Below are 24713 nucleotides of genomic sequence, written 5' to 3'. Positions count from 1 at the left end.
CCACTGTTTCCTCCACCACACTTCCAAGGGGCATTGATATTGTTTTTTTGTTCCACTGCGACCACCACTATTCTTCCAAGGGGCATTGATATTGTCTTTTTATTCCACTGCAACCTCCACCACTCTTCTAAGGGGCATTTATACTGTCTTTTTAATCAAATGCAACCTCTACCACTCTTCCAAGGGCCATTAAAACCGTGTTGTTAAGCTAATTTGACCTCCACGTCAATTCCACGGGGCATTAAAACCGTCAATTAAAACCACTCTGAACTCCACAGCTCTTGCAAGAGGCATTGATATTGTCTTTTTATTCCAATGTAACCTCCAGCACTCTTCCAAGGTGCATTAAAACCGTCTTGTTAATCTACTGTGACCTCCACGTCTCTTTCACTGGGCATTGATATGGTCTTTTTATTCCACTGTAACCTCCACCACTCTTCCAAGGGGCATTGATATTGTCTTTTTATTTCACTGGGACCTTCAACACTCTTCCAAGTGGCATTGATATTTTCTTTTTAATCCACTGCGACCTCCACCACTCTTCCAAGGGGCATTACAACCGTATTGTTAAGCTACTGTGACCTCCACGTCTCTTCCAAGGTGCATTAAAACCGTCAATTTAAAACCGTCAATTTAAACCACTCTGGACTCCACAGCTCTTGCAAGAGGCATTGATATTGTCTTTTTATTCCACTGTAACCTACAGCACTCTTTCAAGGGGCATTGATATTGTCTTTTTATTCCACTACGACTTCCACCACTCTCCCAAAGTGCATTAAAAACGTCTTGTTTAGCTACTGTAACGTCCATGTATATTCCACGGGGCATTGATAATGTCTTTTTATTCCACTGTATCCTCCACCACTCTTCAAAGGGGTATTGATATTGTCTTTTTATTCCACTGCGACTTCCACCTCTCTTCTAAGGGGCATTGATATTGTCTTCTTAATCCACTGCGACCTCCACCACTCTTCCACGAGGCATTAAAACAGTCTTGTTAAGCTACTGTGACCTCCAAGTCTCTTCCACGAGGCACTGATATTGTCTTTTTATTCCACTGCGACCTCCAAATCTCTTCCAAGTGGAATTGATATTGTCTTTTTAATCCCCTGCAACCTCCACCACTCTTCCAAGGGGCATTAAAACAGTTTTGATAAGCTACTGTGACCTCCACGTCTCTTCCAAGGGGCATTAAAACCGTGTGGTTAAACCACTCTGAACTCCACAGCTATTCCAAGAAACATTGATATTGTCTTTTTATTCGACTGTAACCTCCACCACTCTTCCAAGGGGCATTAAAACCGTCTTGTTAAGCTACTGTGACCTCCACGTCTCTTCCAAGGGGCATTAAAACCGTCAATTTAAACCACTCTGAACTCCACAGCTCTTGCAAGAGGCATTGATATTGTCTTTTTATTCCAATGTAACCTCCAGCACTCTTCCAAGGGGCATTGTTATTGTCTTTTTATTCCACTGCAACTTCCACCTCTCTTCCAAGGGGCATTAAAACCGTCTTGTTAAGCTACTGTGACCTCCACGTCTCTTTCACTGGGCATTGATATGGTCTTTTTATTTCACTGTAACCTCCACCACTCTTCCAAGGGGCATTGATATTGTCTTTTTATTCCACTGGGACCTACACCACTCTTCCAAGTGGCATTGATATTGTCTTTTTAATCCACTGCGACCTCCACCACTCTTCCAAGGGGCACTAAAACCGTATTGTTAAGCTACTGTGACCTCCACGTCTCTTCCAAGATGCATTAAAACCGTCAATTTAAACCACTCTGGACTCCACAGCTCTTGCATAAGGCATTGATATTGTCTTTTTATTCCACTGTAACCTACATCACTCTTTCAAGGGGCATTGATATTGTCTTTTTATTCCACTGCGACTTCCACCACTCTTCCAAAGTGCATTAAAAACATCTTGATTAGCTACTGTAATGTCCATGTCTATTCCACGGGGCATTGATATTGTCTTTTTATACCACTGTATCCTCCACCACTCTTCAAAGGGTTATTGATATTGTCTTTTTATTCGACTGCGACTTCCACCTCTCTTCTAAGGTGCATTGATATTGTCTTTTTAATCCACTGCGACCTCCACCACTCTTCCACGAGGCATTAAAACAGTCTTGTTAAGCTACTGTGACCTCCAAGTCTCTTCCACGAGGCACTGATATTGTCTTTTTATTCCACTGCGACCTCCACCACTCTTCTAAGGGGCATTGATATTGTCTTTTTAATCCCCTGCAACCTCCAGTTTTGATAAGCTACTGTGACCTCCACGTCTCTTCCAAGGGGCATTAAAACCGTGTAGTTAAACGACTCTGAACTCCACAGCTATTCCAAGAAACATTGATATTGTCTTTTTATTCGACTGTAACCTCCACCACTCTTCCAAGGGGCATTAAAACCGTCTTGTTAAGCTACTGTGACCTCCACGTCTCTTCCAAGGGGCATTAAAACCGTCAATTTAAACCTCTCTGAACTCCACAGCTCTTGCAAAAGGCATTGATATTGTCTTTTTATTCCACTGTAACTTCCACCACTCTTCCAAGGGGCATTGATTTTGTCTTTTTAATTCACTGCGACCTCCATCACTCTTCCAAGAAGCATTAAAACCGTCTTGTTTAACTACTGTGACCTCCACGTCTATTCCACGGTGCCTTAAAACCTTCTTGTTAAACCACTGTGAACTCCACAGCTCTTCCAAGGGGCATTGATATTGTCTTTTTATTCCACTGTAACCTCCACCACTCTTCCAAGGGGCATTGATATTGTCTTTTTATTTTACTGCGACCTCCACCACTCTTCCAAGGGGCATTAATATTGTCTTTTTATTCCACTGCGACCTCCACCACTCTTCCAAGGGTCATTGATATTGTCTTTTTATTCCCCTGCGACCTCCACCTCTCTTCCAAGGGGCATTAAAACCATCTTGTTAAGCTACTGTGACCTCCAAGTCTCTTGCACGAGGCATTGATATTGTCTTTTTATTCCACTGCGACCTCCACATCTCTTCCAAGGGGAATTGATATTGTCTTTTTATTCCACTTCGATCTCCACCATTCTTCCAAGGGGCATTAAAAATGTCTTGTTAAGCTACAGTGACCTCCACATCTCTTCCACGGGGCATTGATATTGTCTTTAAATTCCACTGTAACCTCCACCACTCAACCAAGGGGCATTGATATTGTATTTTTATTCCACTGCGACCTCCACCACTCTTCCAAAGAGCATTGATATTGTCTTTTTAATCCACTGCGACCTCCACCACTCTTCCAAAGGGCATTAAAACCATCTTGTTAAGCTACTGTGACCTCCACTTCTCTTCCACGGAGCATTGATATTGTCTTTTTATTAAACTGCGACCTCTGCTACTCTTCCAAGGGGCATTAATATTGTCTTTTTTTCCACTGCGACCTCCACCAATCTTACAAGGGGCATTTATATTGTCTTCTTAATCAACTGCGACCTCTAGCACTCTTCAAAGGGGCATGAAAACCGTCTTGTTAACCTACTTTGACATCCACGTCAATTCCACGGTGCATTGATATTGTCTTTTTATTCCACTGCGACCTCCACCACGCTTCCAAGGGGCATTGATATTGTCTTTTTATTTTACTGCGACCTCCACCACTCTTCCAAGGGGCATTAATATTGTCTTTTTATTCCACTGCGACCTCCACCACTCTTCCAAGGGTCATTGATAATGTGTTTTTATTCCACTGTAACCTCCACCACTCTTCCAAGGGGCATTCATATTGTCTTTTGATTCCACTGCGACCTCCACATCTCTTCCAAGGGGCATTAAAACCAACTTGTTAAGCTACTGTGACCTCCAAGTCTCTTCCACGAGGCATTGATATTGTCTTTTTATTCCACTGCGACCTCCACATCTCTTCCAAGGGAAATTGATATTGTCTTTTTATTCCACTGCGATCTCCACCATTCTTCCAAGGGGCATTAAAACTGTCTTGTTAAGCTGCAGTGACCTCCACATCTCTTCCACGGGGCATTGATATTGTCTTTAAATTCCACTGTAACCTCCACCACTCAACCAAGGGGCATTGATATTGTATTTTTATTCCACTGCGACCTCCACCACTCTTCCAAAGGGCATTGATATTGTCTTTTTAATCCACTGCGACCTCCACCACTCTTCCAAAGGGCATTAAAACCATCTTGTTAAGCTACTGTGACCTCCACTTCTCTTCCACGGGGCATTGATATTGTCTTTTTATTCCACTGCGACCTCCGCTACTCTTCCAAGGGGCATTGATATTGTCTTTTTTTCCACTGCGACCTCCACCAATCTTACAAGGGGCATTTATATTGTCTTCTTAATCAACTGCGACCTCCAGCACTCTTCAAAGGGGCATGAAAACCATCTTGTTAACCTACTTTGACATCCACGTCAATTCCACGGTGCATTGATATTGTCTTTTTATTCCACTGCGACCTCCACCACTCTACCAAGGGGCATTGATATTGTCTTTTTATTCCACTGTAACCTACACCACTCTTCCAAGGGGCATTGATTTTGTCTTTTTATTCCACTGCGACCTCCGCTACTCTTCCAAGGGGCATTGATATTGTCTTTTTTTCCACTGCGACCTCCACCAATCTTACAAGGGGCATTTATATTGTCTTCTTAATCAACTGCAACCTCCACCACTCTTCAAAGGGGCAAGAAAACCATCTTGTTCACCTACTTTGACATCCACCTCAATTCCACGGTGCATTGATATTGTCTTTTTATTCCACTACGACCTCCACCACTCTACCAAGGGGCATTGATATTGTCTTTTTATTCCACTGTAACCTACACCACTCTTCATAGGGGCATTGATTTTGTCTTTTTATTCCACTGTGACCTACTCCACTCTTCCAAAGTGCATTGGTATTGTCTTTTTAATCCACTGCGACCTCCACCACTGTTCGAAGGGGCATTAAAACCGTATTGTTAACTTACTGTGACCTCCACGTCTCTTCCAAGTTGCATTAAAACTGTCAATTTAAACCACTCTGAACTCCACAGGTCTTGCAAGAGGCATTGATATTGTCTTTTTACTCCACTGTAACCTACAGCACTCTTTCAAGGGGCATTGCTATTGTCTTTTTATTCCACTACGACTTCCACCACTCTCCCAAGGTGCATTAAAAACATCTTGTTTAGCTACTGTAACGTCCATGTCTATTCCACCGGGCATTGATATTGTCTTTTTATTCCACTGTATCCTCCACCACTCTTCCAAGGGGTATTGATATTTTCTTTTTTTTTCCACGGTGACTTCCACCTCTCTTCTAAGGGGCATTGATATTGTCTTTTTAATCCACTGCGACCTCCACCACTCTTCCAAGGGGCATTGAAACAGTCTGGTTAATCTACTGTGACCTCCACGTCTCATTCAATGGGCATTGAAACCGTCAATTTAAACCACTCTCAACTCCACAGCTCTTGCAAGGGGCTTTGATGTTGTTTTTTATTCCACTGTAACCTCCACCACTCTTCTAAGGGGCATTGATATTGTCTTTTTAATCCACTGCGACCTCCACCACTCTTCCAATGGGCATTAAAATAGTCTTGTTATGCTACTGTGACCTCAACGTTCCTTCCACGGGGCATTGATATTGTCTTTTTATTCCATTGCGACCTCCACCACTCTTCCAAGGGGCATTAAAACCGTCTTGTTAAGCTACTTTGACCTCCAAGTCTCTTCCAAGGGGCATTAAAACCGTGTGGTTAAACCGCTCTGAGCTCCACAGCTCTTCCAAGGGGCATTGACAATGTCTTTTTATTCCATTGTAACCTTCTGCACTCTTCCAAGTGCATTGAAATTGTCTTTTTATTCCTCTGATACGTCCACGACTCTTCCAAGTGGCATTAAAACCGTCTTGTTAAGCTAATGTGACATTCAAGTTTCTTACACAGTGCATTGATATTGTCTTTTTATTCCACTGTAACCTCCACCACTCTTCCAAGGGGCATTGATATTGTCTTTTTATTCCACTGTAACCTCCACCAATCTTCCAAGGGGCATTGATATTGTATTTTTATTCCACTGCGACCTTCACCACTCTTCTAAGGGGTATTGATATTGTCTTTTAAATCCACAATGATCTCCACCACTCTTCCAAGGAGCATTAAAACAGTCTTGTTAAGCTACTGCTACCTCCTCGTCTCTTCCAAGGGGCATTAAAACCGTCTGGTTAAACACTCTGAACTCCACGCCTCTTACAAGAGGCATTGATATTGTCTTTTTATTCGACTGTAACATCCAACACTCTTCCACGGGGCATTGATATTGTCTTTTTAATCAACTGCGACCTCCAACACTCTTCCAAGGGGCATTAAAACCGTCTTGTGAAGCTACTGTGACATCCACGTCCCTTCCACGGGGCATTGATATTGTCTTTTTATTCCACTGCAACCTCCACCACTCTTCCAAGGGTCATTGGTATTGTCTTTTTAATCCACTGCGACCTCCACCACTCTTCCAAGGAGCATTGGTATTGTCTTTTTATTCCACTCTAACCTCCACCACTCTTCCAAGGGGCATTGACATTGTCTATTTTTTCCACTGCGACCTCCACCACTCTTCCAAGGGGCATTAAAACTGTCTTGTTATGCTACTGTCACGTCGACTTCTCTTCCAAGGGGCATTAAAACCATCTGGTTAAACCACTCTGAACTCCACAGCTCTTCATAGGGGAATTTGTATTGTCTTTTATTCCACTCTAACCTCCACCACTCTTCTAAGGTGCACTGACATTGTCTTTTTATTCCACTGCGACCTCCACCACTCTTCCAAGGGGCATTAAAACCATATTGTAAAGCTACAGTGACCGCAACATCTCTTCGACGGGGCATTGATATTGTCTTTTAATTCCACTGCGACCTCCAAAACTCTTCCAAGGGGCATTAATATTGTCTTTTTAATCCACTGCGAACTCCTCCACTCTTCCAAGGGGCATTAAAAGCGTCTTGTTATGATACTGTGACGTCGACTTCTCTTCCAAGGGGCATTAAAACCGTCTTGTTATGCTACTGTGACGTCGACTTCTCGTCCAAGGGGCATTAAAACCATCTGGTTAAACCACTCTGAACTCCACAGCTCTTCCAATGGGCATTATTATTGTCTTTTTATTCCACTGTAACCTCCACCACTCTTCCAAGGGGCATTGATATTGTCTTTTTATTCCACTGCGACCTCCACCAGTCCTCCAAGAGGCATTAAAACCATCTTGTTAAGCTACTGTGACCTCCACGTCTCTTCCACTGGGCATTTAAATTGTCTTTTTATTCCACTGTAACCTCCACCACTCGTCCAAGGGGCATTGATATTGTCTTTTTATTCCACTGCGACCTCCACGACTCTTCCAAGGGGCATTGATAATGTCTTTTTATTCCACTGCGACCTCCACCACTCTTCCAAGGCTCATTGATATTGTCTTTTTATTCCACTGCGACCTCCACCACTCTTCCAAAGGGCATTAAAACCGTCTTGTTAAGCTATTGTGACCTCCACATCTCTACCACGGGGCATTGATATTGTCTTTTTATTTAACTGTAACCTCCACCACTGTTCCAAGGGGCATTGATATTGTCTTTTTATTCCACTGTAACCTCCATCACTCTTCCAAGGGGCATTGATATTGTCTTTTTATTCCACTGCGACTCCACCACTCTTCCAAGGGGCATTCATATTGTCTTTTTATTCCACTGTAACCTCCACCAATCTTCCAAGGGGCATTGATATTGTCTTTTTATTCCACTGCGACCTCCACCACTCTTCTAAGGGGTATTGATATTGTCTTTTAAATCCACAATGATCTCCACCACTCTTCCAAGGAGCATTAAAACAGTCTTGTTAAGCTACTGCTACCTCCTCGTCTCTTCCAAGGGGCATTAAAACCGTCGGGTTAAACACTCTGAACTCCACGCCTCTTACAAGAGGCATTGATATTGTCTTTTTATTCGACTGTAACATCCACCACTCTTCCAAGGGGCATTAGTATTGTCTTTTTAATCAACTGCGATCTCCAACACTCTTCCAATGGGCATTAAAACCGTCTTGTGAAGCTACTGTGACATCCACGTCCCTTCCACGGTGCATTGATATTGTCTTTTTATTCCACTGCAACCTCCACCACTCTTCCAAGGGTCATTGGAATTGTCTTTTTAATCCACTGCGACCTCCACCACTCTTCCAAGGGGCATTGATATTGTCTTTTTAATCCACTGTGACCTCCACGTCTCTTCCAAGGGGCATTAAAACCGTCAATTTAAACCACTCTGTACTCCACAGCTCTTCCAAGGAGCACTGGTATTGTCTTTTTATTCCACTCTAACCTCCACAACTCTTCCAAGGTGCATTGACATTGTCTATTTTGTCCACTGCGAACTCCACCACTCTTCCAAGGGGCATTAAAACTGTCTTGTTATGCTACTGTCATGTCGACTTCTCTTCCAAGGGGCATTAAAACCATCTGGTTAAACCACTCTGAACTCCACAGCTCTTCCAATGGGCATTATTATTGTCTTTTTTTTCCACTGTAACCTCCACCACTCTTCCAAGGGGCATTGATATTGTCTTTTTATTCCACTGCGACCTCCACCAGTCCTCCAAGAGGCATTAAAACCATCTTGTTAAGCTACTGTGACCTCCACGTCTCTTCCACTGGGCATTTAAATTGTCTTTTTATTCCACTGTAACCTCCACCACTCGTCCAAGGGGCATTGATATTGTCTTTTTATTCCACTGCGACCTCCACGACTCTTCCAAGGGGCATTGATAATGTCTTTTTATTCCACTGCGACCTCCACCACTCTTCCAAGGCTCATTGATATTGTCTTTTTAATCCACTGCGACCTCCACCACTCTTCCAAAGGGCATTAAAACCGTCTTGTTAAGCTATTGTGACCTCCACATCTCTACCACGGGGCATTGATATTGTCTTTTTATTTAACTGTAACCTCCACCACTGTTCCAAGGGGCATTGATATTGTCTTTTTATTCCACTGTAACATCCATCACTCTTCCAAGGGGCATTGATATTGTCTTTTTATTCTACTGTAACCTCCACAACTCTTCCAAGGGGCATTGATATTGTCTTTTTATTCCACTGCGACCTCCACCACTCTTCCAAGGGGCATTCATATTGTCTTTTTAATCCACTGCGAACTCCACCACTCTTCCAAGGGGCATTAAAACCGTCTTGTTATGCTACTGTGACGTCGACTTCTCTTCCAAGGGGCATTAAAACCATCTGGTTAAACCACTCTGAACTCCACAGCTCTTCCAAGGGGCATTATTATTGTCTTTTTTTTGCACTGTAACCTCCACCACTCTTCCAAGGGGCATTGATATTGTCTTTTTATTCCACTGCGACCTCCACCAGTCCTCCAAGAGGCATTAAAACCATCTTGTTAAGCTACTGTGACCTCCACGTCTCTTCCACGGGGCATTTAAATTGTCTTTTTATTACACTGTAACCTCCACCACTCGTCCAAGGGGCATTGATATTGTCTTTTTATTCCACTGCGACCTCCACACTCTTCCAAGGGGCATTGATAATGTCTTTTTATTACACTGCGACCTCCACCACTCTTCCAAGGCTCATTGATATTGTCTTTTTAATTCACTGCGACCTCCACCACTCTTCCAAGGGCATTAAAACCGTCTAGTTAAGCTATTGTGACTTCCACATCTCAACCACGGGGCATTGATATTGTCTTTTTATTTAATTGTAACCTCCACCACTGTTCCAAGGGGCATTGATATTGTCTTTTTATTCCACTGTAACCTACATCACTCTTCCAAGGGGCATTGATATTGTCTTTTTATTCAACTGTAACCTCCACAACTCTTTCAAGGGGCATTGATATTGTCTTTTTAATCCACTGCGACCTCCACCACTCTTCCAATGGGCATTGATATTGTCTTTTTAATCCACTGTGACCTCCACGTCTCTTTCAACGGGCATTAAAACCGTCAATTTAAACCACTCTGTACTCCAAAGCTCTTCCAAGGAGCACTGGTATTGTCTTTTTATTCCACTCTAATCTCCACCACTCTTCCAAGGGGCATTGACATTGTCTATTTTTTCCACTGCGACCTCCACCACTCTTCCAAGGGGCATTAAGACCATCTTGATAAGCTACAGTGACCTCCACAACTCTTCTATGGGGCATTGATATTGCCTTTTTATTCCACTGCCACCTCCACTACTCTTCCAAGGGGCATTGATATTGCATCTTTAATCCACTGCGACCTCCACCACTTTTCCAAGGGGCATTAAAAACGTCTTTTTAAGCTACTGTGACCTCCACGTCACTTCCAATGGGCATTAAAACCGTGTAGTTTAACTACTCTCAACTCCACAGCTCTTCCAAGGGGCATTGATATTGACTTTTTAATCCACCGTTACCTCCACCACTCTTCCAAGGGGCATTGATATTGTTTTTTTATTGCACTGCGAAGTCCACTACTCTTCCAAGGGGCATTGATATTGTCTTTTTATTCCACTGCGACCTCCACCACTCTTCTAAGGGGCATTTATATTGTCTTTCTAATCAACTGCGACCTCCACCACTCTTCCAAGGGCCATTAAAACCGTGTTGTTACGCTACTTTGACCTCCATGTCAATTCCACGGGGCATTAAAAAAGTCAATTTAAACCACTCTGAACTCCACAGCTCTTCCAAGGGGCATTGGTATTGTCTTTTTATTCCACTTTAACCTCCACCACTCTTCCAAGGGGCATTAAAACTGTCTTGTTAAGCTGCTGTAACCTCCATGTCCATTCCACGGGGCATTGATTTTTTTTTTTTTCCAATGTAAACTCCCCCACTCTTCTAAGGGGCAGTGATATTGTCTTTTTAAACCACTGTGACCTCCACCACTCTTCCAAGAGGCATTAAAAACATCTTATTAAGCTACTATGACCTCCACGTCTCTTCCAAGGCTCTTTAAAACCGTCTTGTTAAGCTACTGTGACCTCCACGTCTCACAGCTCTTGCAAGAGGCATTGATATTGTCGTTTTATTCCACTGAAACCTCCACCACTCTTCCAAGGGGCATGGATTTTGTCTTTTTAATCCACTGCGACCTCCATCACTCTTCCAAGAAGCATTAAAACCGTTTTGTTTAGCTACTGTGACCTCCACGTCTATTCCACGGTGCCTTAAAACCTTCTGGTTAAAACCCTGTGAACTCCACATCTCTTCCAAGGGGCATTGATATTGTCTTTTTATTGTTCTGTAAACTCCACCAATCTTCCAAGAGACATTGATATTGTCTTTTTATTTTACTGCGACCTCCATCACTCTTCCAAGGGTCATTGATATTGTCTTTTCATTCCACTATAACCTCCACCACTCTTCCAAGGGGCATTGATATTGTCTTTTTATTCCAATGCGACCTCCACATCTCTTCCAATGGGAATTGATATTGTCTTTTTATTCCACTGTGACCTCCACCACTCTTCTAAGGGGCATTGATATTGTCTTTTTAATCCACTGCGACCTCCACCACTCTTCCACGGGCATTAAAACAGTCTTGATAAGCTACTGTGACCTCCTCGTCTCTTCCAAGGGGCATTAAACCGCCTGGTTAAACCACTCTGTACTCCACAGCTCTTCCAAGAGGCATTGATATTGTCTTTTTATTCTACTGTACCCTCCACCAATCTTCCAAGGGGCATTGATATTGTCTCTGTTTTCCACTGCGACCTCCACCACTCTTCCAAGGGGCATTGATATTGTCATTTTATTCCACTGCGACCTCCACGTCTCTTCCACAGGGCATTGTTATTGTCTCTTTATTCCACTGCGACCTCCACCACTCTGCCAAGGGGCATTAAAACCGTCTTGTTTAGCTACTGTGACCTCCACGTCTTTTCCACAGGGCATTGTTATTGTCTTTTTATTCCACTGCGACCTCCATCACTCTGCCAAGGGGCATTAAAACAGTCTTGTTAACCTATTGTGACCTCCACGTCTCTTTCACAGGGCATTGTTATTGTCTTTTTATTCCACTGCGACCTTCACCACACTTCCAAGGGGCATTGATATTGTCTTTTTATTCCACTGCGACCTCCACCACCCTTCCAAGGTTCATTGATATTGTCTTTTTAATCCACTGCGACCTCCACCACTCTTCCAAGGGGCATTAAAACCGTCTTGTTAAGCTACTGTGACCTCCACGTCTCTTCCAAGGGGCACTAAAACCATTTGGTTAAACCACTCTGTACTCCACGGCTCTTCCAAAGGGCATTAAAACCGTCTAGTTAAACCGCTCTGAGCTCCACATCTCTTCCAAGGGGCATTGACAATGTCTGTTTATTCCATTGTAACCTTCTGCACTCTTCCAAGTGCATTGATATTGTCTTTTTATTCCTCTGCGACGTCCACGACTCTTCCAAAGGGCATTAAAACCGTCTTGTTAAGCTACTGTGACCTCCAAGTTTCTTACACAGGGCATTGATATTGTCTTTTTATTCCATTGTAACCTCCACCACTCTTCCAAGGGGCATTGATATTGTCTTTTATTCCACTGTAACCTCCACCACTGTTCTAAGGGGCATTAAAACCGTCTTGTTAAGCTACTGTGACCTCCACGTCTCTTCCACAGGGCATTGTTATTGTCTTTTTATTCCACTGCGACCTCCACCACTCTGCCGAGGGGCATTAAGACCGTCTTGTTAAGCTACTGTGATGTCCACATGTATTCCACGGGTCACTGATATTGTCTTTTTATTCCACTGTAACCTCCACCACTCTTCCAAGAGGCATTGATATTGTTTTTTTATTCCACTGCGACCTCCACCACTCTTCCAAGGTTCATTGATATTGTCTTTTTAATCCACTACGACCTCCACCACTCTTTCAAGGGGCATTAAAACCGTCTTGTTAAGCTACTGTGACCACCATGTCTCTTCCAAGGGGCACTAAAACCGTTTGGTTAAACCACTCTGTACTCCACAGCTCTTCAAAGGGGCATTGATATTGTCTTTTTATTTCACTGTAACTTCCACCACTCATTCAAGGGGCATTGATATTGTATTTTTATTCCACTGTGACCTCCACCACTCTTCCAAGGGGCATTAAAACCGTCTTGTTAAGCTACTGTGACCTCCAAGTCTCTTCCAAGGGGCATTAAAACCGTCTGGTTAAACTGCTCTGAGCTCCACAGCTCTTCCAAGGGGCATTGGCAATGTCTTTTTATTCCATTGTAATCTTCTGCACTCTTCCAAGTGTATTGATATTGTCTTTTACTCCAATGCGACGTCCACGACTCTTCCAAGGGGCATTAAAACCGTCTTGTTAAGCTACTGTGACCTCCAAGTTTCTTACACAGGGCATTGATATTGTCTTTTTATTTCACTGTAACCTCCACCACTCTTCCAAGGGGCATTGATATTGTCTTTTAAATCCACTGCGACCTCCATCACTCTTCCAAGAAGCATTGAAACCGTCTTGTTAAGCTACTGTGATCTCCACGTCTATTCCACGGTGCATTAAAACTTTCTGGTTAAACCACTGTGAACTCCACAGCTCTTCCAAGGGGCATTGATATTGTCTTTTTGTCCCACTGTGACCTCAACGTCTCTTCCAAGGGGCATTGATATTGTCTTTTTATTTAATTGGAACCTCCACCACTCTTCCAAGGGGCATTGATATTGTCTTTTTATTCCACTGTAACCTCCATCATTCTTCCAAGGGACATTGATATTGTATTTTTATTCCACTGTAACCTCCACCACTCTTCCAAGGGGCATTGATATTGTCTTTTTATTCCACTGTAACGTCCACCACTCTTCCAAGGGACATTGATATTGTCTTTTTACTCCACTGCGACCTCTATCACTCCTGCAAGGGGCTTTAAAACAGTCTTGATAAGCTTTTGTGACCTTCACGTCTCTTCCAAGGGGCATTAAACCACATGGTTAAACCACTCTGAACTCCTCAGCTCTTCCAAGAGGCATTGATATTGTCTTTTTTTTCAACTGTAACCTCCACCACTCTTCCAAGGGGCATTGATATTGTCTTTTTTTTCCACTGCGACCTCCACCACTCTTACAAGGGGATTTGATAGTCTTTTTATTCCACTGCGACCTCCACAACTCTTCCAAGGGGCATTGACATTGTCTATTTATTCCACTACGACCTTCACCCCTCTTCCAAGGAACATTGATATTGTCTTTTTTTTCCACTGTAACCTCCACCACTCTTCTAAGGGGCATTGATATTTTCTTTTTATTCCTCTGCGACCTCCACCACTCTTCCAAGGGGCATCAATAATGTCTTTTTAATCCACTGACACCTCCACCACTCTTCCAAGGGGCATTAAAACCGTTTTGTTAAGCTACTGTGACCTCCACGTCTCTTCCAACGGGCGTTAAAGCCGTCAATTTAAACGACTCCACACCTCTTGCAAAAGGCATTGATATTGTCTTTTTATTCCACTGTAACCTCTACCACTCTTCCAAGGGGCATTGATTTTGTCTTTTTAATCTACTGCGACCTCCATCTCTCTTCCAAGAAGCATTAAAACCATCTTGTTTAGCTACTGTGTCCTCCACGTCTATTCCACTGTGCCTTAAAACCTTCTGGTTAAACCACTGTGAACTCCTCAGCTCTTCCAAGGGGCATGGATATTGTCTTTTTATTCCAATTTAACCTCCACCACTCATCCTAGGGGCATTGATATTGTCTTTTTATTTTACTACGACCTCCACCACTCTTCCAAGGGGCATTAATATTGTCTTTTTATTCCACTGCGACCTCCACGTCTCTTCCAAGGGGCATTGATATTGTTTTTTAATTCCACTGTAACCTCCACCACTCTTCCAAGGGGCATTGATTTTGTCTTTTTAATCCACTGCGACCTTCATCACTCTTCCAAGAATCATTAAAACCGTCTTCTTTAGCTACTGTGACCTCCACGTCTATTCCACGGTGCCGTAAAACCTTCTGATTAAACCACTGTGAACTCCTCAGCTCTTCCAAGGGGCATGGATATTGTCTTTTTATTCCACTGTAACCTCCACCACTCATCCTAGGGGCATTGATATTGTCTTTTTATTTTACTGCGACCTCCACCACTCTTCCAAGGGGCATTAATATTGTCTTTTTATTCCACTGTAACCTCCAATACTCTTCAAAGGGGCATTGATATTGTCTTTTTATTCCACTGCGACCTCCACCTCTATGCCAAGGGGCATTAGAACCATCTTGTTAAGGTACTGTGTCCTCCAACTCTCTTCCACGAGGCATTGATATTGTCTTTTTATTCCACTGCGACATTTACCGTCCTCCAAGAGGCATTAAAACCGTCTTGTTAAGCTACTGTGACCTACTCGTCTCTTCCACGGGGCATCAAAATTTTTTTTTTTATTCCACTGTAACCTCCACCACTCGTCCAAGGGGCATTGATATTGTCTTTTTATTCCACTGCGAACTCCACCACTCTTACAAGGGGCATTGATAATGTCTTTTTATTCCACTGCGACCTCCACCACTCTTACAAGGCTCATTGATATTGTCTTTTTAATCCACTGCGACCTCCACCACTCTTCCAAGGGACATTGATATTGTCTTTTTATTCCACTGTAACCTCCATCAATATTCCAAGGGGCATTGATATTGTCTTTTTATTCCACTGCGACCTCCACCACTCTTCTATGGGGCATTGATATTGTCTTTTAAATCCACAACGATCTCCACCACTCTTCCAAGGGGCATTGATATTGTCTTTTTATTCCACTGTAACCTCCACCAATCTTCCAAGGGGCATTGATATTGTTTTTTTATTCCACTGCGACCTCCACCACTCTTCCAAGAGGCATTAAAACCGTCTTGTTATGTTACGGTGACCTCCACATCTCTACCAAGGAGCGTTAAAACCGTCTGGTTATACCACTTTGAACTCCACATCTCTTGCAAGGGGCATTATTATTGTCTTTTTTTTCCACTGTAAACTCCATCACTCTTCCAAGGGGCATTGATATTGTCTTTTTATTCCACTGCGACATTCACCGTCCTCCAAGAGGCATTAAAACCGTCTTGTTAAGCTACTGTGACCTCCTCGTCTCTTCCACGGGGCATCAAAATTTTTTTTTTTATTCCACTGTAACCTCCACCACTCGTCCAAGGGGCATTGATATTGTCTTTTTATTCCACTGCGAACTCCACCACTCTTACAAGGGGCATTGATAATGTCTTTTTATTCCACTGCGACCTCCACCACTCTTACAAGGCTCATTGACATTGTCTTTTTAATCCACTGCGACCTCCACCACTCTTCCAAGGGGCATTGATATTGTCTTTTTATTCCACTGTAACCTCCATCAATATTCCAAGGGGCATTGATATTGTCTTTTTATTCCACTGGGACCTCCACCACTCTTCTATGGGGCATTGATACTGTCTTTTAAATCCACAACGATCTCCACCACTCTTCCAAGGGGCATTAAAACAGTCTTGATAAGCTACTGTGACCTCCACGTCTCTTCCAAGGGGCATTAAACCATCTGGTTAAACCACTCTGTACTCCACAGCTCTTCGAAGAGGCATTGATATTGTCTTTTTATTCGACTGTAACCTCCACCACTCTTCCAAGGGGTATTGATATTGTCTTTTTATTTCACTGTAACTTCCACCACCCTTTCAAGGGGCATTGATATTGAGTTTTTATTCCACTGTAACCTCCACCACTCTTCCAAGGGGCATTGATATTGTCTTTTTATTCCACTGTAACCTCCACCACTCTTCCAAGGGGCATTGATATTGTCTTTTTATTCCACTGCGATATCCACCACTCTTCCAAGGTTCATTGATATTGTCTTTTTAATCCACTGCGACCTCCACCAATCTTCCAAGGGGCATTAAAACCGTCTTGTTAAGCTACTGTGACCTCCACGTCTCTTCCAAGGGGCACTCAAACCGTTTGGTTAAGCCACTCTGTATTCCACAGCTCTTCCAAGTGGCATTGATATTGTCTTTTTATTTCACTGTAACTTCCACCACTCTTTCAAGGGGCATTGATATTGTATTTATATTCCACTGTGACCTCCACCTCTCTTCCAAGGGGCATTAAAACCGTCTTGTTAAGCTACTGTGACCTCCAAGTCTCTTCCAAGGGGCATTAAAACCGTCTGGTTAAACCGCTCTGAGCACCACAGCACTTCCAAGGGGCATTTACAATGTCTTTTTATTCCATTGTAACGTTCTGCACTCTTCCAAGTGCATTGATATTATCTTTTTATTCCTCTGCGACATCCACGACTCTTCCATGGGGCATTAAAACCGTCTTGTTAAGCTACTGTGACCTCCAAGTTTCTTACACAGGGCATTGATACTGTCTTTTTATTCCACTGTAACCTCCACCACTCTTCCAAGGGGCATTGATACTGTCTTTTTAATCCAATGCGACCTCCCTCACTCTTCCAAGAAGCATTGAAACTGTCTTGTTAAGCTACTGTGACCTCCACGTCTCTTCCACAGGGCATTGTTATTGTCTTTTTATTCCACTGCGACCTCCACCACTCTGCCAAGCGGCATTAAAACCGTCTTGTTAAGCTACTGTGATGTCCACGTCTCTTCCAAGAGGCATTGATATTGTCTTTTTATTCCACTGCAACCTCCACCACTCTTCCAAGGTTCATTGATATTGTCTTTTTAATCCACTGCGACATCCACCACTCTTCCAAGGGGCATTAAAACCGTCTTGTTAAGCTACTGTAACCTCCACGTCTCTTCCAAGGGGCACGAAAAACGTTTGGTTAAACCACTCTTTACTCCACAGCTCTTCCAAGGGCCATTGATATTGTCTTTTTATTTCACTATAACTTCCACCACTCCTTCAAGGGGCATTGATATTGTATTTTTATTCCTCTGTGATCTCCACCACTCATCCAAGGGGCATTTAAACAGTCTTGTTAAGCTACTGTGACCTCCACGTCTCTTCCAAGGGGCACTAAAACCGTTTGGTTAAACCACAATGTACTCCACAGCTCTTCCAAGGGTCATTGGTATTGTCTTTTTATTTCACTGTAACTTCCACCACTCTTTCAAGGGGCATTGATATTGTATTTTTATTCCACTGTGACCTCCACCACTCTTCCAAGGGGCATTAACACCATCTTGTAAAGCTACTGTGACCTCCAAATCTCTTCCAAGGGGCATTAAAACCGTCTGGTTAAACCGCTCTGAGCTCCACAGCACTTCCAAGGGGCATTTACAATGTCTTTTTATTCCATTGTAATCTTCTGCTCTCTTCCAAGTGCATTGATATTGTCTTTTTATTCCTCTGCGACGTCCACGACTATTCCAAGGGGCATTAAAACCGTCTTGTTAAGCTACTGTGACCTCCAAGTTTCTTACACAGGGCATTGATATTGTCTTTTTATTCCACTGTAACCTCCATCACTCTTTCAAGGGGCATTGATATTGTCTTTTTATTCCACTGCGACCTCCACCACTCTTCCAAGGTTCATTGAAATTGTCTTTTTAATCCACTGCGACCTCCACCACTCTTTCAAGGGGCATTAAAACCGTCTTGATAAGCTACTGTGACCTCCTCGTCTCTTCCAAGGGGCATTAAACCGCCTGGTTAAACCACTCTGTACTCCACAGCTCTTCCAAGAGGCATTGATATTGTCTTTTTATTCTACTGTAACCTCCACCACTCTTCCAAGGGGCATTGATATTGTCTCTGTTTTCCACTGCGACCTCCACCACTCTTCCAAGGGGCATTGATATTGTCATTTTATTCCACTGCGACCTCCACGTCTCTTCCAGAGGGCATTGTTATTGTCCTTTTATTCCACTGCGACCTGCACCACTCTGCCAAGGGGCATTAAAACCGTCTTGTTTAGCTACTGTGACCTCCACGTCTTTTCCACAGGGCATTGTTATTGTCTTTTTATTCCACTGCGACCTCCATCACTCTGCCAAGGGGCATTAAAACAATCTTGTTAACCTATTGTGACCTCCACGTCTCTTTCACAGGGCATTGTTATTGTCTTTTTATTCCAGTGCGACCTTCACCACACTTCCAAGGGGCATTGATATTGTCTTTTTATTCCACTGTGACCTCCACCACCCTTCCAAGGTTCATTGATATTGTCTTTTTAATCCACTGCGACCTCCACCACTCTTCCAAGGGGCATTAAAACCGTCTTGTTAAGCTACTGTGACCTCCACGTCTCTTCCAAGGGGAACTAAAATCATTTGGTTAAACCACTCTGTACTCCACGTCTCTTCCAAAGGGCATTAAAACCGTCTAGTTAAACCGCTCTGAGCTCCACAGCTCTTCCAAGGGGCATTGACAATGTCTTTTTATTCCATTGTAACCTTCTGCACTCTTCCAAGTGCATTCATATTGTCTTTTTATTCCTCTGCGACGTCCACGACTCTTCCAAGGGGCATTAAATCCGTCTTGTTAAGCTACTGTGAACTCCAAGTTTCTTACACAGAGCATTGATATTGTCTTTTTATTCCATTGTAACCTCCACCACTCTTCCAAGGGTCATTGATATTGTCTTTTATTCCACTGTAACCTCCACCACTGTTCTAAGGGGCATTAAAACCATCTTGTTAAGCTACTGTGACCTCCACGTCTCTTCCACAGGGCATTGTTATTGTCTTTTTATTCCACTGCGACCTCCACCACTCTGCCGAGGGGCATTAAAACAGTCTTGTTAAGCTACTGTGATGTCCACATCTATTCCACGGGGCATTGATATTGTATTTTCATTCCACTGTAACCTCCACCACTCTTCCAAGAGGCATTGATATTGTCTTTTTATTCCACTGCGACCTCCTCCACTCTTCCAAGGTTCATTGATATTGTCTTTTTAATCCACTACGACCTCCACCACTCTTTCAAGGGGCATTAAAACCGTCTTGTTAAGCTACTGTGACCACCATGTCTCTTCCAAGGGGCACTAAAACCGTTTGGTTAAACCACTCTGTACTCCACAGCTCTTCAAAGGGGCATTGATATTGTCTTTTTATTTCACTGTAACTTCAACCACTCCTTCAAGGGGCATTGATATTGTATTTTTATTCCACTGTGACCTCCAACACTCTTCCAAGGGGCATTAAAACCGTCTTGTTAAGCTACTGTGACCTCCAAGTCTCTTCCAAGGGGCATTAAAACCGTCTGGTTAAACTGCTCTGAGCTCCACAGCTCTTCCAAGGGGCATTCGCAATGTCTTTTTATTCCATTGTAACCTTCTGCACTCTTCCAAGTGTATTGATATTGTCTTTTACTCCAATGCGACGTCCACGACTCTTCCAAGGGGCATTAAAACCGTCTTGTTAAGCTACTGTGACCTCCAAGATTCTTACACAGGGCATTGATATTGTCTTTTTATTTCACTGTAACCTCCACCACTCTTCAAAGGGGCATTGATATTGTCTTTTAAATCCACTGCGACCTCCATCACTCTTCCAAGAAGCATTGAAACCGTCTTGTTAAGCTACTGTGATCTCCACGTCTATTCCACGGGGCATTGATATTGTGTTTTTATTCTACTGTAACCTCCACCACTTTTCCAAGGGGCATTGATATTGTATTTTTATTCCACTACGACCTCCACCACTCTACCAAGGTTCATAGATGTTGTCTTTTTAATTCACTTCGACGTCCACCCCTCTTCCAAGGGGCATTAAAACAGTCTTGTTAAGCTACTGTGACCTCCACGTCTCTTCCAAGGGGCACTAAAACCGTTTGGTTAAACCACTCTGTACTCCACAGCTCTTCCAAGGGGCATTGATATTGTCTTTTTATTTCACTGTAACTTCCACCACTCTTTCAAGGGGCATTGATATTGTGTTTTTATTCCACTGTAACCTCCACCACTCTTCCAAGGGGCATTGATATTGTCTTTTTATTCCACTGTAACCTCCACCACTCTTCCAAGGGGCATTGATATTGTCTTTTTATTCCACTGCGACCTCCACCACTCTTCCAAGGTTCATTGATATTGTCTTTTTAATCCACTGCGACCTCCACCACTCTTCCATGGGGCATTAAAACCGTCTTGTTAAGCTACTGTGAAATCCACGTCTCTTCCAAGGGGCACTCAAACCATTTGGTTAAGCCACTCTGTACTCCACAGCTCTTCCAAGGGGCATTGATATTGTCTTTTTATTTCACTGTAACTTCCACCACTCTTTCAAGGGGCATTGATATAGTATTTTTATTCCACTGTGACCTCCACCTCTCTTCCAAGGGGCATTAAAACCGTCTTGTTAAGCTACTGTGACCTCCAAGTCTCTTCCAAGGGGCATTAAAACCGTCTGGTTAAACCGCTCTGAGCACCACAGCACTTCCAAGGGGCATTTACAATGTCTTTTTATTCCATTGTAACGTTCTGCACTCTTCCAAGTGCTTTGATATTGTCTTTTTATTCCTCTGCGACGTCCACGACTATTCCATGGGGCATTAAAACCGTCTTGTTAAGCTACTGTGACCTCCAAGTTTCTTACACAGGGCATTGATATTGTCTTTTTATTCCACTGTAACCTCCACCACTCTTCCAAGGGGCATTGATATTGTCTTTTTAATCCACTGCGACCTCCCTCACTCTTCCAAGAAGCATTGAAACTGTCTTGTTAAGCTACTGTGACCTCCATGTCTCTTCCACAGGGCATTGTTATTGTCTTTTTATTCCACTGCGACCTCCACCACTCTGCCAAGCGGCATTAAAACAGTCTTGTTAAGCTACTGTGATTTCCACGTCTCTTCCAAGAGGCAATGATATTGTCTTTTTATTCCACTGCGACCTCCACCACTCTTCCAAGGTTCATTGATATTGTCTTTTTAATCCACTGCGACCTCCACCACTCTTCCATGGGGCATTAAAACCGTCTTGTTAAGCTACTGTGAAATCCACGTCTCTTCCAAGGGGCACTCAAACCGTTTGGTTAAGCCACTCTGTACTCCACAGCTCTTCCAAGGGGCATTGATATTGTCTTTTTATTTCACTGTAACTTCCACCACTCTTTCAAGGGGCATTGATATAGTATTTTTATTCCACTGTGACCTCCACCTCTCTTCCAAGGGGCATTAAAACCGTCTTGTTAAGCTACTGTGACCTCCAAGTCTCTTCCAAGGGGCATTAAAACCGTCTGGTTAAACCGCTCTGAGCACCACAGCACTTCAAAGGGGCATTTACAATGTCTTTTTATTCCATTGTAACGTTCTGCACTCTTCCAAGTGCTTTGATATTGTCTTTTTATTCCTCTGCGACGTCCACGACTATTCCATGGGGCATTAAAACCGTCTTGTTAAGCTACTGTGACCTCCAAGTTTCTTACACAGGGCATTGATATTGTCTTTTTATTCCACTGTAACCTCCACCACTCTTCCAAGGGGCATTGATATTGTCTTTTTAATCCACTGCGACCTCCCTCACTCTTCCAAGAAGCATTGAAACTGTCTTGTTAAGCTACTGTGACCTCCATGTCTCTTCCACAGGGCATTGTTATTGTCTTTTTATTCCACTGCGACCTCCACCACTCTGCCAAGCGGCATTAAAACAGTCTTGTTAAGCTACTGTGATTTCCACGTCTCTTCCAAGAGGCAATGATATTGTCTTTTTATTCCACTGCGACCTCCACCACTCTTCCAAGGTTCATTGATATTGTCTTTTTAATCCACTGCGACCTCCACCACTCTTCCATGGGGCATTAAAACCGTCTTGTTAAGCTACTGTGAAATCCACGTCTCTTCCAAGGGGCACTCAAACCGTTTGGTTAAGCCACTCTGTACTCCACAGCTCTTCCAAGGGGCATTGATATTGTCTTTTTATTTCACTGTAACTTCCACCACTTTTTCAAGGGGCATTGATATAGTATTTTTATTCCACTGTGACCTCCACCTCTCTTCCAAGGGGCATTAAAACCGTCTTGTTAAGCTACTGTGACCTCCAAGTCTCTTCCAAGGGGCATTAAAACCGTCTGGTTAAACCGCTCTGAGCACCACAGCACTTCAAAGGGGCATTTACAATGTCTTTTTATTCCATTGTAACATTCTGCACTCTTCCAAGTGCTTTGATATTGTCTTTTTATTCCTCTGCGACGTCCACGACTATTCCATGGGGCATTAAAACCGTCTTGTTAAGCTACTGTGACCTCCAAGTTTCTTACACAGGGCATTGATATTGTCTTTTTATTCCACTGTAACCTCCACCACTCTTCCAAGGGGCATTGATATTGTCTTTTTAATCAACTGCGACCTCCCTCACTCTTCCAAGAAGCATTGAAATTGTCTTGTTAAGCTACTGTGACCTCCATGTCTCTTCCACAGGGCATTGTTATTGTCTTTTTATTCCACTGCGACCTCCACCACTCTGCCAAGCGGCATTAAAACAGTCTTGTTAAGCTACTGTGATGTCCACGTCTCTTCCAAGAGGCATTGATATTGTCTTTTTATTCCACTGCAACCTCCACCACTCTTCCAAGGTTCATTGATATTGTCTTTTTAATCCACTGCGACATCCACCACTCCACCAGGGGAGGAGTCCTGAGGAGATAATTTGCATATTCCCACTGCATTTTGGGGTAAGTGAAGAGTCTCCGCGAGCTCAAAGAACACTGGATTTTGGCTGTTGGAGCTGAAAAGAGGACCGGCGCGCGCATGTTGAAGCTTTTTTTTAAGCTTTTTTCACTGTTTTCAGAACATTAACAATAAGAACATGGAAGAGTCCAGGAGCCATTTGGTGAGCTGCATATCCTGCTACATGTTCACAGACTTGCCAGTGGAAAAGCCAAACTTCACATGCCAGAAATGCAAGCTTGTGTCCCTGTTGGAGGAAAAGTTGCGAAATCTAGAAGAGAGGTTAACTACCTTGAAAATCATTAAGGAAGGTGAAGAGTTCTTAGACAGAGCAGAATTATCTCTTCATGATTCAGAAAGAGAAGAAATTCGAACTGCACCTGAGGAAACAGAGGAATGGAAGCATGTGACCCACAGAAGCAGGAGGATCGAGAGGCAGTCAGCACCCATACTGCTCAGGAACCAGTACCAGGCTCTCTCACAGGAGCACCATGAAGAAATACAGCAAGATAAGACTTTGCCAGCAATGAATAACCTTGTAAGCCCTCAGAATCCTCCTGGATGGAGAAAGAAGAATGTTGTGAAGAAAAAACGGAGAGTGGTGGTCATGGGGGATTCCCTGTTAAGAGGAACAGAGGCCGCTATCTGCAGACCAGACATAACCTCAAGAGAAATGTGCTGTCTGCCAGGAGCAAAAATTAAAGATGTGTCTGACAGGATATCAAGACTCTTCAGGCCTACAGATCACTACCCATTCCTGCTAATACATGTGGGGACAAATGACACCGCAAGAAAGGACCTGGAAACCATCTGCAGTGACTTTGAAGACTTAGGCAAGAAAGTGAAAGAATTGGGAGCGCAGGTGGTCTTCTCATCCATCCTCCCAGTGGATGGCCATGGAACAATGAGGTGGAATAAGATTCTACAGGTGAACAACTGGCTACGTCAATGGTGCCGTCAACAAGGATTTGGATTTCTGGATCACGGAATGAATTACCTATACGATGGACTACTTGCTAGAGATGGGGTGCACCTTACAAAGACTGGAAAACATGTATTTGGAAGTCGCCTTGCTACACTCATCAGGAGAGCTTTAAACTAGAACAATGTGGGAAGGGAAGCAAAAGGCCA

Source organism: Phyllobates terribilis, unplaced genomic scaffold (assembly GCF_046119375.1).
Source record: "Phyllobates terribilis strain yellow unplaced genomic scaffold, ASM4611937v1 Scaffold_95__1_contigs__length_6072419, whole genome shotgun sequence".
Lineage (NCBI taxonomy): Eukaryota > Metazoa > Chordata > Amphibia > Anura > Dendrobatidae > Phyllobates > Phyllobates terribilis.
This window is presented reverse-complemented; position numbering follows the sequence as displayed.